The 14,770-nt window shown below is 40.9% G+C and overlaps 1 long non-coding RNA gene across 1 annotated transcript in view; it reads right to left on the bottom strand.

The window, feature by feature from the left end:
* Positions 1-1,990: 1,990 nt before the first annotated feature.
* LOC127009236 (uncharacterized) overlaps positions 1,991-14,770 on the bottom strand; it is a 180,422-nt gene continuing 167,642 nt past the window's right edge. Inside the window, exon 5 of the long non-coding RNA XR_007761738.1 lies at positions 1,991-2,060. This is a non-coding gene — a long non-coding RNA (uncharacterized LOC127009236). The remainder of the gene's footprint in view (positions 2,061-14,770) is intronic.

A 14,770-nucleotide genomic window follows, 5' to 3' on the forward strand; every position in this document is an offset into this window, starting at 1 on the left:
GGGACTTCGTGGGCGGAGAACGGAAAGAAAGGGACCTGGCTGGAGACGGAAGAAGGGAGGGACACTAAGACAAACACATGAAAGGAAGGCGCTGAGAGAGGATGCCAGAGGATCCGAATGTGTTCTTCCCCGAAAAGGGACACATATCAATGACATAATAGTGTTAGCAACAGGCGATTCTTAAAAAATGTATAATATAAAATGGGATTATCATATATATATTTTTTGTGGGATTCGATACTGCCTTCTATAAATTGTTTTAACTAATGAAAGGAAAATGACAGTGTTAGAAATAAAAAGGCTGTTACTTGTAAGCTCTCTCACTGTCAATAATGATATTAAAATGAACAACATCGTAAGAAGGTAGTCTTGTTCAGCAGTTTCAGGGTGGAGTTGAACGTACGTGAATGTATTCCTGATTGTGTGATGCAGAAAAACATTGAAAGAAATGAAGGGAACAAATTATCCTGAAGCAGCCAAAGCACTTTACTGCCTTGTGAGAAAACCCAGATAAAGTATAAACCTAGAAAGGAGGATGAGAAAGAGGGAGCAAAATATTAACAATGAACAAGAAATATATTTGAAACAACCAAAGACTGAGAACAACGACGACCAAAATATGAACAACAGCAACGAATAAGCTGCATTAGTGACGACAAAAAAAAACAATAAGAACTGCAACATCAACGCAGGCGACAGGAACACCAGCAAACGCGATGACGAGGTAAGGAAGTAAAGTGATATAAGAGGAACACCCCGTGAGAACATTAAAAATATACGAGTCGGCCCAGCAAGGTGTCCACTGTTCGCCATTACCAGCCCATTAAGGTGGCCTCGCCCACCGTTGCCAGATTGTCGTACTCAGCCTCTTATATTTACCAACTTCCGACCCCAAGACTGTCTCCTGGGCCCCAATAACTAGATTCATTTATATATACCGTTAAAATAGTTAATTCCTGATGTTTTTGGCAATACTTAGGCGTCAGAAACCGGTAAATACTATGCTTTGAGTACGATAATATGGCAACGTTGGCCTCGCCCCCCCTGCCCCCTCCACCTCCCCTGTAGACTAATGGGCGGAGGGAGTCGCCAGGCACGCCCGAGCCTCCTGCTGCGTCCTCGGCCTCATACTGTTGCCCGCACCTCCCGCCGCTGCTTTACGTTTAAGGGATGATATAAAGTGTTTACCCCCCCCTCTCCCCTCACCACCACCAACACACACACACACACACACACACACCCACACACACACACACACACTCAAAGGAAGAAAGAATAATAGAGTATGAATAACGTATAGCAAACCCGCAAATGGACGACAAGCGGATTACAGATCAAATATTATCTTAAGGTAGTTGCAGGAATTCCCGGAACGAACTTTAGAAATATAGAAAAGTGTTGGTAACCTTTGTTTGGTGGTCTACTTGATTGCTGCCGCGACCTTTATGTGGTGAATTACTGTGTCGCCTCAAGAAATGGCTAATTACCTCGCCCGTGACCTTTGCCTGGCCGAGTGGATGAGTGATGCGATATTTTCAGTGACAAATTACTTCACCACTCGAGACAACTGATTGATTCTTGTTTCTTATCTTCTCTTGGTAAATATTTATGTATTAACCTGATTCAAAACGCAGTTCATAAATTTTAACTGCCTCATGACTTTTTATATATTTATTTCATACACTAATTATTTTTTTATGAACTAAATTAGGAGTTAAGGGTCATCATCACAGGACACTGATTATTCCCCTTGGTTTAACATCAACTAACTTACCATGTTAAGCTGCATTACGTCGAACCAGGGGAGGAAGTTGAACAGTTACATAACACGTCACAACATATGCCGTGGCTAACAAACGTTCTCTTACTGTTATGTAATCAGCAAAAAAAAGAAAGAAGAAAAGCGAAGGAATTCTAATGTAGCAAGGAAGACAAAAGCCAAGGCAATAAACACCTGGGCGGCAGAGACAGGTAAGGGGTCATTATATCACATACCTGAGCAAGTGTGGAAGGACAGGCGCTGGGTGGAGTCGCCGGGGATGGTCGCCGCGTCACCAGCACTGCACCAGGAAGAGAAAAGACACAGTAAGTAAGAAGGAGATCCATGAATAAACCACATGATATTTTTTTTCTTCTTTTTTTTTACAGCAGAGGAGACAGTGCAAGAGCGTAAAAAAACCCAATAATGAACAAAAAAAAAAGCCTGCTACTTACTGCTCCAATATTTTTTTCATTTTTTCATATATGCTCACTATACAGAAAACAGCTCATAGATCACACTTACGTAGGCCTACTGTACATGAAAGGTTGAGTAAGAAGTCATATTATCAGAGGTTCACCTTATTCATATAAAAACTAAAGAACTCTAGGATGTACATAAACGTACATTACAGTCTACATTTTTTTCTAGTGCCTAAACACAAGTAATCAATATCATACCAGTCTTATTCATGTTGTTTTAAGGTACTCGCCGTGAAAAACTTCCCGCGTCATGGCATATACAATACCCCGCGTCACGACCTTCAATACGTCGTACTAACTATAAAAAAATAAAAAAAATTGCCTGCACCATGACGGGTTGGGGCCGACTACCATCTATGCCCCTCAAGAAAGCCTACCACGGCGCTACAGGCGGGGACGTAAAAAAAATAAATAAATAAATAAAATAAAATAAAATAAAAATGAATACCAAGAGGCAGAGTAACTAATTCGTGGGCCAATAAGCCGATATACGATAAACTTCAATAAACACACATACATTAAGGCAATTAACGACAAGAAAGGCTAATGGTCAGGAAGGAAATATATGTGAGAGAGAACAACACATACACATAAACATACACACATACGAACATACACACACAGACAGACAGACAGACATATGTGGACCGTGGTTGTTGTTCTCTACTTACGGTTATGTCATTGTTGAGGTTCCATTTACTTATTTATTTCTTTATTTACTTGTTAATTATTTATGTTAGCTGTACCGTGTTCTCTGTTATTTTCGCATCTCTTTAACTTTCTTACAACTCTTCGCCTTCTCATTACTCTTTCAGCTCTCATTTATCTCTTAATCACTGTCTCTGTCTCCCTCTCCCTCTCTCTCTCTCTCTCTCTCTCTCTCTCTCTCTCTCTCTCTCTCTCTCTCTCTCTCAGCAGCCGTCTCCAAATCCTTGTCTGAAAAGTTTACACACGGAAAGAAAGTCTATTTTTTCCCTTCACACACACGCTGCCACTCTCCCTCGCCTTCCTTCCTCCCTTCCTCCTCCTCTTCCTTCCTTTCTTCAGTCACCTTTTTGCTGTGCTTCGTTTTTTAACCTCACTTTTCTGGCTCAAACCCGCCTCACGGAAACTTTCATCGCCCTCTCTTTTCCTTCATTCTTGGTTCTCTGTTTCCATTCTTTATCGACTGCTGTTCATTACTTTGTTTCTTAATTTTTTTTGTTTCACGTTTCTCCTTTTCCTTTAATGATTCCTCTCTCACGGTCTCCTTTTCTTCCTTCTCTTCTTTCCTTCTGTTCTTCCTTGCGCCTTTCTTTCGTTGCTTCCATGATTTCTTCCATCTATCCGTCCTTTCTTTTTTTTCCTTTCTTCCTTTCTCCATTGTTTCATTTCTTCCTTCCATTCTCACTTTCTTCTATCCTTCCTTTCCCTCTTCCTTCCTTTCTTCCTCCTTTCGTTCCATCCTTTTTTCCGTCTTTCTTTCCTTCCTTCCTTCATTCATTCAATCCCATCTTTCCTTTTCCTTCTCCTTCCTTCCTGGCTTTCCTCCGTTCCTCCTTTCATATTTCCTTTCTTCCTTCTTTCCTTCTTTTCTCCCATTCACTATCTTTTCCTTCCCTCTTTCCCAGCTTTTCTTCTCTCCTTTCTTCCTGTCTTTCCTCCGTTCCTCCTTTCATATTCCCTTTCCTCTTTCTTTCCTTCTTTTCTCCCATCTACTATCTCTACTTTCCCTTCTTCCTTACTTCCTCCTCTCCTTCCTTCCCAGCTTTCCTTCTCTCCTTCCTTCCTATCTCTCCTTCGTTCCCCTTCATTTTTTCTTTGGGTAACATTTTTATGCCACGAAACTCCGCAAGCAAAGGCCCAATACGTCCACTCTTTTTTTTTTCTTCTTTTGTTTTCTACCTTCCACTTTTACTTCTTCCTTCCTTTCTTATTTCCCTCCTTCCTTTCCTTCCTCCCTGATTTCCCTGTTCTCCTTCCCTTCTTCTCTAGTTTCTTTTCTTTCGTTTCTTCATTAATTTATTCCCTCCTTCCATCATTTCTACCTTCCTTTATTCATTATTTTATTCCTTCCTTCCTTCCTTCCTTGCTTCGTTCATTCCACCATCCCTTCCTTTCTTTTCTCTTAATTTCGTCCTTCCAACCTTCTTTCCACTTTCATTTCTGTATTTCTACTTCATTATCTACTCACCTACCTATCTACCTTCCTTCCTCTCTACTTATCGACCTACCTTCTCTTCCTTAAACACTTTCTTCCGTTTCTCCTTCTACTCCTTTCTTCTTCTACCTTCGTCTCCCTTCCTCCATTCATTCATATATCATTCCACGCTTTCTTCCTCCCCTCGTATATGCCTTCCTTCCTTCCTTCCTTCCTTCATTTCGTCTTTCTAACCTTCTTTCCTCCTCTTTTCCCTCCCCTCTGTCATTCTCTTCACCTTCTTACCTACATTCCCTCCTTTCTACCTATCTACCTATCTACCATCCTTAATTTCTTCCTCCGTTCCTCCCGGGTTCTCCTTTTTCCTTCTCCCTCCCCTCTCCATCCATGTATCCTTTCTTTCTTCCTTCCTTCCTTCCTTACTAAATGCTTTCCTTCCTTTCTTCCTTCCCTGTTTTCGTCCTTCTAACCTTATTTCCCTTTAACTTTCATTACTGCTTTCCTACCTCATTCTACCTGCTTACCCTTCTTCCTTTCTTCGTTTAAAGTTATCGACCTACCTACCTAACTACCTACATATCTTCCCATTCCTTCCTTAACTCCTTCCTTCGCTTCTTCAGACTTCTCCTGTCTTCCTTCCTCTCCTTCACCTTTCAATTCATATATCCTTCTTTTCTTCCTTCTTTTCATTACCTATCCACCTCCCTTTCTTCCTTTCTACTTATCGACCTACGTACATGCACACCTTCTTCCCTCTCTCCCTTAATTTTCCTTCTTCTCCCTTCTCCATTCTTCTCCCTCCCCGTTCCGGAACACCGCGGGGTCAGGAAAATGGCTACCCAGGGGACATCATTTTCCTTTCTGTTTCATTTTCATATTCGCTGAACACGGTCGTGGTCGGTAGTAAGTCAAGGGGAAAATTAGGTAGGCTTAAACGTCCATAACATACTTCAACGTGTGTGTGTGTGTGTGCGTGTGTGTGTGTGTGTTAGGTAACTAGGGCAAAGGTGCGCTATGAGAAAGGAGGGAGAGATACGGGAGAGAGAAATAAAGAAAGGGGGAGAGGGTTGAAAAGGGAGAGAAAGATAAAGGAAGGGAGAGAGAAAGATAAAGACAGGGAGCGAGAGTAGAGGAACAAAGGATAAAGGAAGAGAGAACGGAGGAATGAATATGAATGGAGAAGAGGAGGAGGAGGAGGAGGAGGAGGAAGAGGAGGAGGATACTAGGATGAGTCACGCCATCCTCTTTAACACACTAACCCCTTCCATCTTTTCTTCCTTCCCTCTACCTCTTTTCTTCTTTTCCTTTCTTCCTCCCACCAATGTATATAAAAGATAATTACAAGAGAAAGTAGGAGAAAAGTAAACCAATAACGTAAATCAGAAGTCACGCGTGGGAAAACGGTAAAGCAAAGAAGAAAAAGGAAGAAAAAGAAAAGGAAGAGGAGGAAGAAGAATACAGGGAAGAGAGTTAACGAAGAAAATGAGGAGAACACCATAACCACACCAACTGATGCCCCTCCTCCTCCTCCTCCTCCTCCTCCTCCTCCTCCTCCTCCTCGCTTTACGGCTTGAGGACACGCTGACCCACCCAAATCATCTCTACATGACCTCCACGACCTCCTTCCGAAAGCGTGTTACCTACCCTTACTCCCTTCCTCTTCCCTTTCTTCCTCTTCTTTTCCTCTTTCCTTATCCGGCTCCCCTTCCTTTGCTGACATACATTTTTTTTCCTTCATTCTTTGTTTCTCCTGTTTATTCTTCTTTTCTGTTATTTCCTTATTTTATTTATTTTCTTCCTGTTTTCAGTCTTTTGTATTCGTTCACTTCTTCTCCTTCTTCTCTTTCTTCTTTCTTCTCCTCCTTTTCATTCTTCTTTTTCTGTTCTCGACCTTGTTTTCATTCCCATTTTCTCCTTTTCCTTCATTCATTTCGTCTTCCTTCTCCTCCTCCTCCTCTTTCTTCCTTTTTATCTTTCTCTTCCTCTTCTTCATTTATTCTTCATCTCTCTTTCTTTTTTCTTCTTTTATTTCGTCTTCCTTCTTTATTTTTCAAACTAGTACTTACATTGTGTTCGTCTAATATTGACCAAACATTCTCTAAGCAACCAAAGAGAAAAGTTCAGATTGGAGCATGCGCTATAGATGATGTCTGACTGCTTGTGTGTCTCTGTCCGTGTGAGTCTGTATGTCTGTCTGTGCAGCTCTTACTATCCACCACTGAAAAGGTCATCTGTCAGTATGTCTTTCTATTTGTTTGTGTTTGTCCCTGTGTGTCTGTCAGTTCGCATCTCTTTCTATATCTATCTATCTATCTATCTGTCTATTTATCTTTCTGGCTCATCGTCGCAACAACCATGAACCTGAGGTGTGACATCGGGTTGCTACAGTTTACCTTCCCAGCCGACCACATTTTCTTGGATCATACTTACTCAAACTTGTAATGTCCACCTATGTCTAAATATAAATTAAATCCTTCCCCGCTGTTTGACCTATTTTTTTTTATTCAGACTCTTACTTTATATTATTTAAAATTCTATATCTTTTAGTTAATTTCAATTCTTTACGCTCGTCTTTTGCTGCAACTGTTTACTGATGCAATTTTCATCAAGCGGGTCATATCCAAACTTTACCTTTATTTTTTCACCCAATCTCTCCTCTATTATCCCCATTTTCCAATTATCTGATATCCTCTTTTCTTTTTCCTACCATCTTTTTTCTCTCAATAATCATTTTACACTACCAATCTGTTTTTTATCTGATTCTCTATTTCCCTCTAATACCTTTTCACTCTACGATTATTTTCCCTCTTTACTGTTCGTTTTCCGTCTGATGAGTGAACTTTCTAAACCGCCTTATTTCGTTTAACTCATCTTCCTCTTTAACCCCTTCCCTTATAGACAAGCTCCAACCTACCGAGTCAAAACCCAGACAGCGAATCTCCTCCCCGCGCAGATGTTCTAAACGCCTGCGTGCCCCGCCCCCCTGAATGCGGCGCGGGGAACTAGGCAGGTAAGCGGTATCACGTGTTTTCTTTCTTCCTCGCGGAGATAATCGGCTTGAATCACTATAATCACTCAGGATTGGCCTCGTTAGTGTATACAGAGCCGTCAGGAAGGAAGACAAACATGCACACACACACACACGCACGCACACACACACACACACTCACACGTCCAGAAGAGTGAGCATCCCGACACTTGCCGCAACATACGTAAGCCACTTCCGGTGAGGTATGTACGTAGGGAGAGGGGCTGCTGTGTGTGTGTGTGTGTGTGTGTGTGTGTGTGTGTGTGTGTGTGTGTAGGTCGAGCATTTAGAAAAAAGGCTGTCCTCTGATGGAAGACCCTTTACGCAAAAAAAATATATATATAAAATAAATAATTGAAGTAAAAGAGGTCACGAATTTTTTAATTAAAATAATGGCCTATATGACGAGCGATGCGCATTTTTTGGAGAACACTGTTTTATTTCAGTTTTCGCTATCAATCAGTCACCTATATATCGGAGCTTTTCCAAAAATGTAAACCGATTGAGATATTTTCCAACCGACGTACTCATGCATTTTCTTACTATACGTCAATCCATTAAAAATATGAAGCACTTTTTAGTTATATTAGTAAATGACAGACAATTAGACCGTCATATATACAGTCAGACAGCGATGACAAACACATACATATCCGCCCTTCAATATGTCAGGAAAGAGGCGGGCGATAACAAGAACGGGGGAAGAGGAAAGAATAGGAGTCGGACGAAGAAAAATAACAGGAGGACTGAAGGAACATGTGGCGCGTGTCGTGCATCATGTAATAAGAACGTAAAAAAATACCATTTCGTGTTGATTCCACTCTGCTGAAGGATTACAAATGCAAATAGATTGTCCAAACACATTACTGGCTTTGAGTGCTTGAAGTCAGCATTTTAACTATATTCCTTTTTTGCATGAAATAAACAACATATGTGTGTGTGTGTGTGTGTGTGTGTGTGTGTGTGTGTGTGTGTGTGTGTGTGTGTGTGTGTGTGTGTGTGTGTGTGTGTCTGCAGTGAGGTGATAATGAAGTGAAGGGAAGAAAATGGAATTGAAGAGACAGCTCGACACAAATTACTGAGTCTGACGTGTAAGGGAATACAAAGTGGCGAGAGAGAGAGAGAGAGAGAGAGAGAGAGAGAGAGAGAGAGAGAGAGAGAGAGAGAGAGAGAGAGAGAGAGAGAGAGAGAGAGAGAGAGAGAGAGAGAGAGAGAGAGAGAGATTATATATTATTATTACACACACACACACTGGCACACACACACACACACACACACACACACACACACACACACACACACACACACACACATCCCTTCTCTGATTCATCACGTTCATTCACATCTCTCGTGCTTTTTTCCTTGACTCTTCCCTATATAACTCCTTTTTTTTTACATATCCAGATTACCTTCCATTACTTTTTACTCCACTCTTGCAAAGGTTTCATCACCAACGCCGCCCAAGCCCAATGTTACTCCCTTTCCTCCTCCTCCTCCTCCTCGAATATCACACCATCCTTTCCCCTTCCTACTCCCCCTCTCCTCGCCCCTTCCCAGGTCCCATATTATAAGCAATCCTGCAATACTGGTAGCGATCAAGCGAGTTCTCAATTTCCGTGACACCGAAAAAAATGATCCTATCGCTTCATCGGAGAGAAAGTGATCAGCGAAATGACTTCTCTGATTCATTGGCAATATTCTCTCTATCCCCTCACATGATATTTCCGAGGGTCTCTCTGAGAGAGAGAGAGAGAGAGAGAGAGAGAGAGAGAGAGAGAGAGGAAAGCCAGATATATCCCGACTGTCTCTCTACTGCCAACTAAAGGAACACACTGTCCTTTCCCCGTCTGTTTCCGTCCCTCCCTCTCTCCCTCCCTCCCTCTCCTTCCCTCCTTCTCTCCTCTCTTCCCCACCAAACCCACATTCTTCCCCCCATCGTTCTACACTCCCTCCCTCTTCCTCACCTCCCTTCCTCCGTCTCTCTCCACCTCCTCCTTTCTCTCCTCCATTCCCTCCATTCTTTTTCCTCCACTCTGGGCCACAAGACGATTTCTTGGAAGTCGTCGATGGATCAATGTGAGGCAAAGAACTTCATCGTCTAAAGCTTATAAATTCTCTCTCTCTCTCTCTCTCTCTCTCTCTCTCTCTCTCTCTCTCTCGTAGTAATAGTTGTAGTAGTAGTATTCTCTGTCCATTTGTCTGTACTTAAATCCCTTTGTTTTAGTGTCCTCCTCTCTGTATCTCTCTGTCAGCATAGAATATGTACCTGATGTCTGACTGCTGGCGTGTTTCTTTGTCCGTGCGAGTCTGTATGTCAGTCTGTACATCTGTTACTATCCACCACTGAAAAGGTCATCTGTCTGTATATGTCTTTCTATTTGTTTGTGTTTGTCCTCGTGTGTCTGTCAGTCCGTATCTCTTTATATGTCCATCGATCTGTCTATCTATTTATCTCTCTATCTATCTATCTATTTATCTGTCTATTTATCTTTCTATATATCTATCAATCTGTGTATCTATGTATCTGTCTATCTATCTATCTAACAAACTAACTGTCCAACTGTGTATCAATCTATATGTCTATCTATCTACCTGTTTATGTATGTATGTATGTATCTATCTATCTATATATCTACTTATCTTTGTCTATCTATCTCCCTAGCGTGGAAATGGCAGACGTGAAAAATTGAGCGAAGAAAAAGCGCCGGGAGCGTTGCCAGCGTATCGAAGACTAATAAATATCGCGGACAATAAAAAGGAAAGTTAAAAGAGAAGATTATTGACTCGAATACAAAGAAGTTAAGTATACTCAAGGGGCAATGGATCACGCCCTCCTCTCCCCTCCTCCTCCTCCTCCTCTTCCTCCTCTTCTCCTCATTAATCCTCCTCCTCCGCTTCTGCTGTAATGCCTCCCCCTTCTCCTCTTAACTCTCCTATACCCTTCCATTATCACTTATGCAGGTGTGTGTGTATGTGTGTGTAAGTGTGTGCGTCTGTGAGTGAGTGTGTGTGAGGTACAAATAAGAGGGAGGTGGAGGCTAAAGAAAGAGGAAAAAAGGAGGAGTACGAAGTAAAAGAGGAAGAGGAGAAAGAGGAGGAGACAAAAAAGAAAGGTAAAAGGAAGAGAAGGAAAAAAAAACTCATAACAAACTTAGCTTACTTGGAAGACATGCGTTTGATACTTTCCCTTTCCAGGAGCAGGAATGAGGTCACTAAGGGGCTTTAAACGAACATAATTGTTTACCTCAGCCTCCTTTACCCCTCTCCCTTTGATAAAGATGGTATAAAGATAGATTGGAAAATTGATAAAAAAGTATATAAGTAAAAAAACACCACACAAAAAAACCGGCACAATAAAATAAGTCTACGGTGTTTACGTCAAATATTTCAGTAACCTTTTCTTTCATATTTTCCCAATTCCATTTCCACATTCTCTTTTGTATTCGTCTGTTTTCTTCTTCTTTTTTCTTATTTTCATCATCTCATTATTATTTTTCCTTTTCTTCTTCTTCTTGTTCAAGGAAAGAGAGTGGAAGAACTGATGAGAAAAGGGGGAGGATAGGCGGAGAAGGTCTCTAACTTTCATCGGTGACCTTTCTTGCCACATTGAGCAATTTGCATTTTTCTTCGTTTTTTTCTTTTTCTCCTATACCTCCTCCTCTTCCTCCTCCTCCTCTTTCTCCTCCTCCTTACATTCCTTATGCTCCTCCTACGTCACAAACTCCTTTTTTTTCTTCTTTCCTCGTGTTTCTCCTTTTCTTCCACATGCACCTCCTCCTTTACCTTCTCGTTCTCCTACTTTTGCTTATATCCAACACATTATTGCCTCCTACTATTCCTGAACAATTTCTTTCAACTTAATCTATGTTACTTTGTTGCTCCATTACTCCCTTCTTTTTTCGCCAAGATTTTCCACACATTAAGCTTCACTATTTTTATTTCTATTTTCTTATCCATTTCCCTTACCGAAAACTGAACTCAGCACTGGGACGGGGAAGAAGAAAAGGAGGAAGACAAATGGGAAGTGTAAGAAAGGTGTGAAATAAGAGGATATGGAAAGAAGGAGGAGAAGGCTAACGTTAAAATGAAAAATGGTGATGGAGGAGAGAGTGACCGAAGAAAAAAGACAGTTAGAGGAAGAAAGCACATAATGAAACAGTGAAAGGTGAGAGAAAAGACAAGTGGAAGAATTAGGAAGTCAGAGAAGAGGAAACGGAAAGAGGAACAATAAGAAGATAAAAGAAGAAAGAATAGTAAAGGAGTAGAGAGAGAGAGAGAGAGAGAGAGAGAGAGAGAGAGAGAGAGAAAGGGAAAAAATAACTGAAATGAATTACAAAACACGAATGATGAAAAGTAGTGCAGAATATATTGAAAGGAGTCACGAACGAGGAAGTAATTATCTAGAAGGAAACGTCAAAAAAAATATTTACGTGGAATAAACGACAAATCATTTCATGTGCAAAAAAATAAAAAAAAGACTGCAGGTGTATAATTGAAAGGAGGGAGAATTGTGATTGATATACGAAAATAACAGATAGTTTTCTTTTTACTGACAATAATTTAATCATAAAAAAACATATATAAAGATCTGAACACACACACACACACACACACACACACACACACACACACACACACACACAACCAAACAAGAAATCTAACGAACGCACACACCAATCTCATGCAAAAACAGAAGAAAAGAAAAATGATCAACAAACACTAAATGAAAACGAATCAAAAAAGGGTTATGAATCCAAAATCTTGTCTTAATCTTCCAGCAGCGGAGGAAACGCATCCATTATTTTCTTCAGCCCCAAAACGGCCTCAAATGACTCAAACTGCGCCGCGCGAGATTCAGAAACCGCCGGCAATTTACGATCCCAATAAAACAGTTTCGGTAAATCTTGGTGGGCCAGACTAATGAGGCGAGGGGGGTTCACGGGGTATTCATAAATTGGCCTTAATGAACTCCTGATTCGAGGATTCATTCGCGCGGATTCGAAAGAAGAAAAAAAAGTTAATCCAGAAGAAAAAAAAAGAGATACAGTTGTGAAGAAGTCGCTGGTTTATGGATTCTCATTTTTCTTTTATCTGATTTAGCGTTTTAGTTTTTCTTCTATTTTTTATTCACTCAGTTTTGGTTTGCTTATCCCTTCATTTTTTTTATTATGCAATCTTTTTATCTTTACTCTTTCCGTTTCTCTTCTACTTTTCATTCAAGCAGTTCATCATATTTTGCTTTTTTTGTCATTCGTCTTTCTCCTTTCCGTAATATTACTCTCTCGATGCTTTTTTTAATTTTCTCTAACTGATGTTATTTCTCTTTTGATTTTATTTATCTCTCTATCTATCTTTCTGTTTGTCTCGCTTGCTCTCTTCTTTCTCTGTGTGTGTCTCTCTCTGTCTCCATCATTCTCTCTCTCTCTCTCTCTCTCTCTCTCTCTCTCTCTCTCTCTCCTTCCCTCCTTCCTTCCATCCCTCCCTCCCTCCCTCACTCTCTCTCTCTCTGATTTATTTACTGGGAACAAAGTAGATAGTCCAATATACGAAGTTCTCTCAATTATTACATTTTTCACACACCTCTACGCTTCGTCATATTTTATTTCCTCCCTTCCCTTTCCTGTCTCTTCCATAATTCTCTCCATAACTCACCCGGCTATTCGCTATGCTAAGGCTTTTTTTTCTTACTTTTCGTAGTTTCTGACTCTTCCTTTTATCAATTATCCAGCACTTCACCATTTCACAAACTCCGACTCCTAATTTATGTGATGAATAATTTTGTTTGGATCTAAGTGTACTGCTCTCTCTCTCTCTCTCTCTCTCTCTCTCTCTCACCATACACAATTTTCAGTATTCATTGAAAATATATTAATATTACTGCATGAATTCCTTGGTAATCGCATACATTAGTTATATATGAAACATCTATTTATCTTTGACTATAAAACTAAATGACAAAAAAACACCCAAATAGAACTTGTTGATTGATCTTTTAATGAATACCTGATAAACCGTGAACCGTGATATCCTCCCCTCTTCTTCTTGTTCCCTCTCCTCTTCCTCCCCCTCTTTCTCCTCCTCCACCTCCTCCTCCTCCTCCTCCAGGTCAACAGATAAGCCAATCAAGGTAATGCAATGGCAGGTAAGTTTTGTCCCTACCTTCACTTTCTATCAGTGGGAGAGAGAGAGAGAGAGAGAGAGAGAGTGTGTGTGTGTGTGTGTGTGTGTGTGTGTGTGTGTGTGTGTGTGTGTGTGTGTGTGTGAGTGTGTGTGTGTGTGTGTGTGTGTGTTTTCTGGCAGTATTTCTTGTTCGGTTCCGTTGTTCGTCTCTGTCACAGCGGCCGACATTTTCCTTGTCCCCGAGCTCTCTTCTCTTCGTTAAGTGATATGTGTCGCTTCCATTTCTTTGTTAATTTTTGTTTGTTTCTTTTGTTCGTCTTCCAGTGTTTGTCTACTGTTCATTTCTTGTTAGTTTTGCTTCACTGTGTTTTCTTGTTTCCCTCCCTTTCGTTTTCTTTCTTTCTTTCCCGTCTTTTTTTTTTTCATTTCCTTCACTGTATTTTCTTTTTTTTTCTTTTCTGGTCTTTCTCCCTTCCTTCACTTTTTTTTTATTTCCTTCACTACTCTATTCCTTTTCCTATTATTACTATGTTTCTTTTCTCTACTCTCTGTTTATTCCACTTTCCTTCACATGATTCCCTTCTCTCATACCGTTCCCTTTAACTCCAGCGTGCCTTACCCCCTTCTCTCAACCTTAATCCCTTTACTCCCTCAGTCTACACGCAGTACACTTCCTCATCCTTACCCTTCACCCCAGCCCAAGAAGATAAGTCATTGGATTCGTTGCGTAACCCGAGAATATATTACCATTGCATGTCACCAGTGAGTCAGACCTAAGCCGTTGGTCCTGATATCACACCAGCCGGAGAGCCACATCCTAATAACAGTTCTCACACCCAATAGAAGGTTATGTTACCACACCCGCGCGAAAGCCACACCTCATTCATCATATCTACCTGACAGCCACACTAAGATGCCATTCAGAGAGCAACATTCCGATACAAGATTAGGCTTCCCAGACAACCACATCCCAAAATAAATGCTCAAGTCATGCCCGCCAGATAATATCACAACAGCGGGTTTTAAAGTGTTACCCAGCTGATAGCCACATCTAAAATTCATAGTAACCTGATTGCCACACCATAAAAGAAAGCTGTAAATCCCCCTAACCCGATAGCCACACCCTAAGAGATCCCAAAATCATACTAACACGACAGCCACACCATGTGAAATCCATAATTCACACTAACCAGCCACCACACCCTAAATGACAACCGTAAATCACACCTATGCGGCAGCCA

This window comes from Eriocheir sinensis, chromosome 40 (assembly GCF_024679095.1).
Source record: "Eriocheir sinensis breed Jianghai 21 chromosome 40, ASM2467909v1, whole genome shotgun sequence".
Taxonomy (NCBI): Eukaryota; Metazoa; Arthropoda; class Malacostraca; order Decapoda; family Varunidae; genus Eriocheir; species Eriocheir sinensis.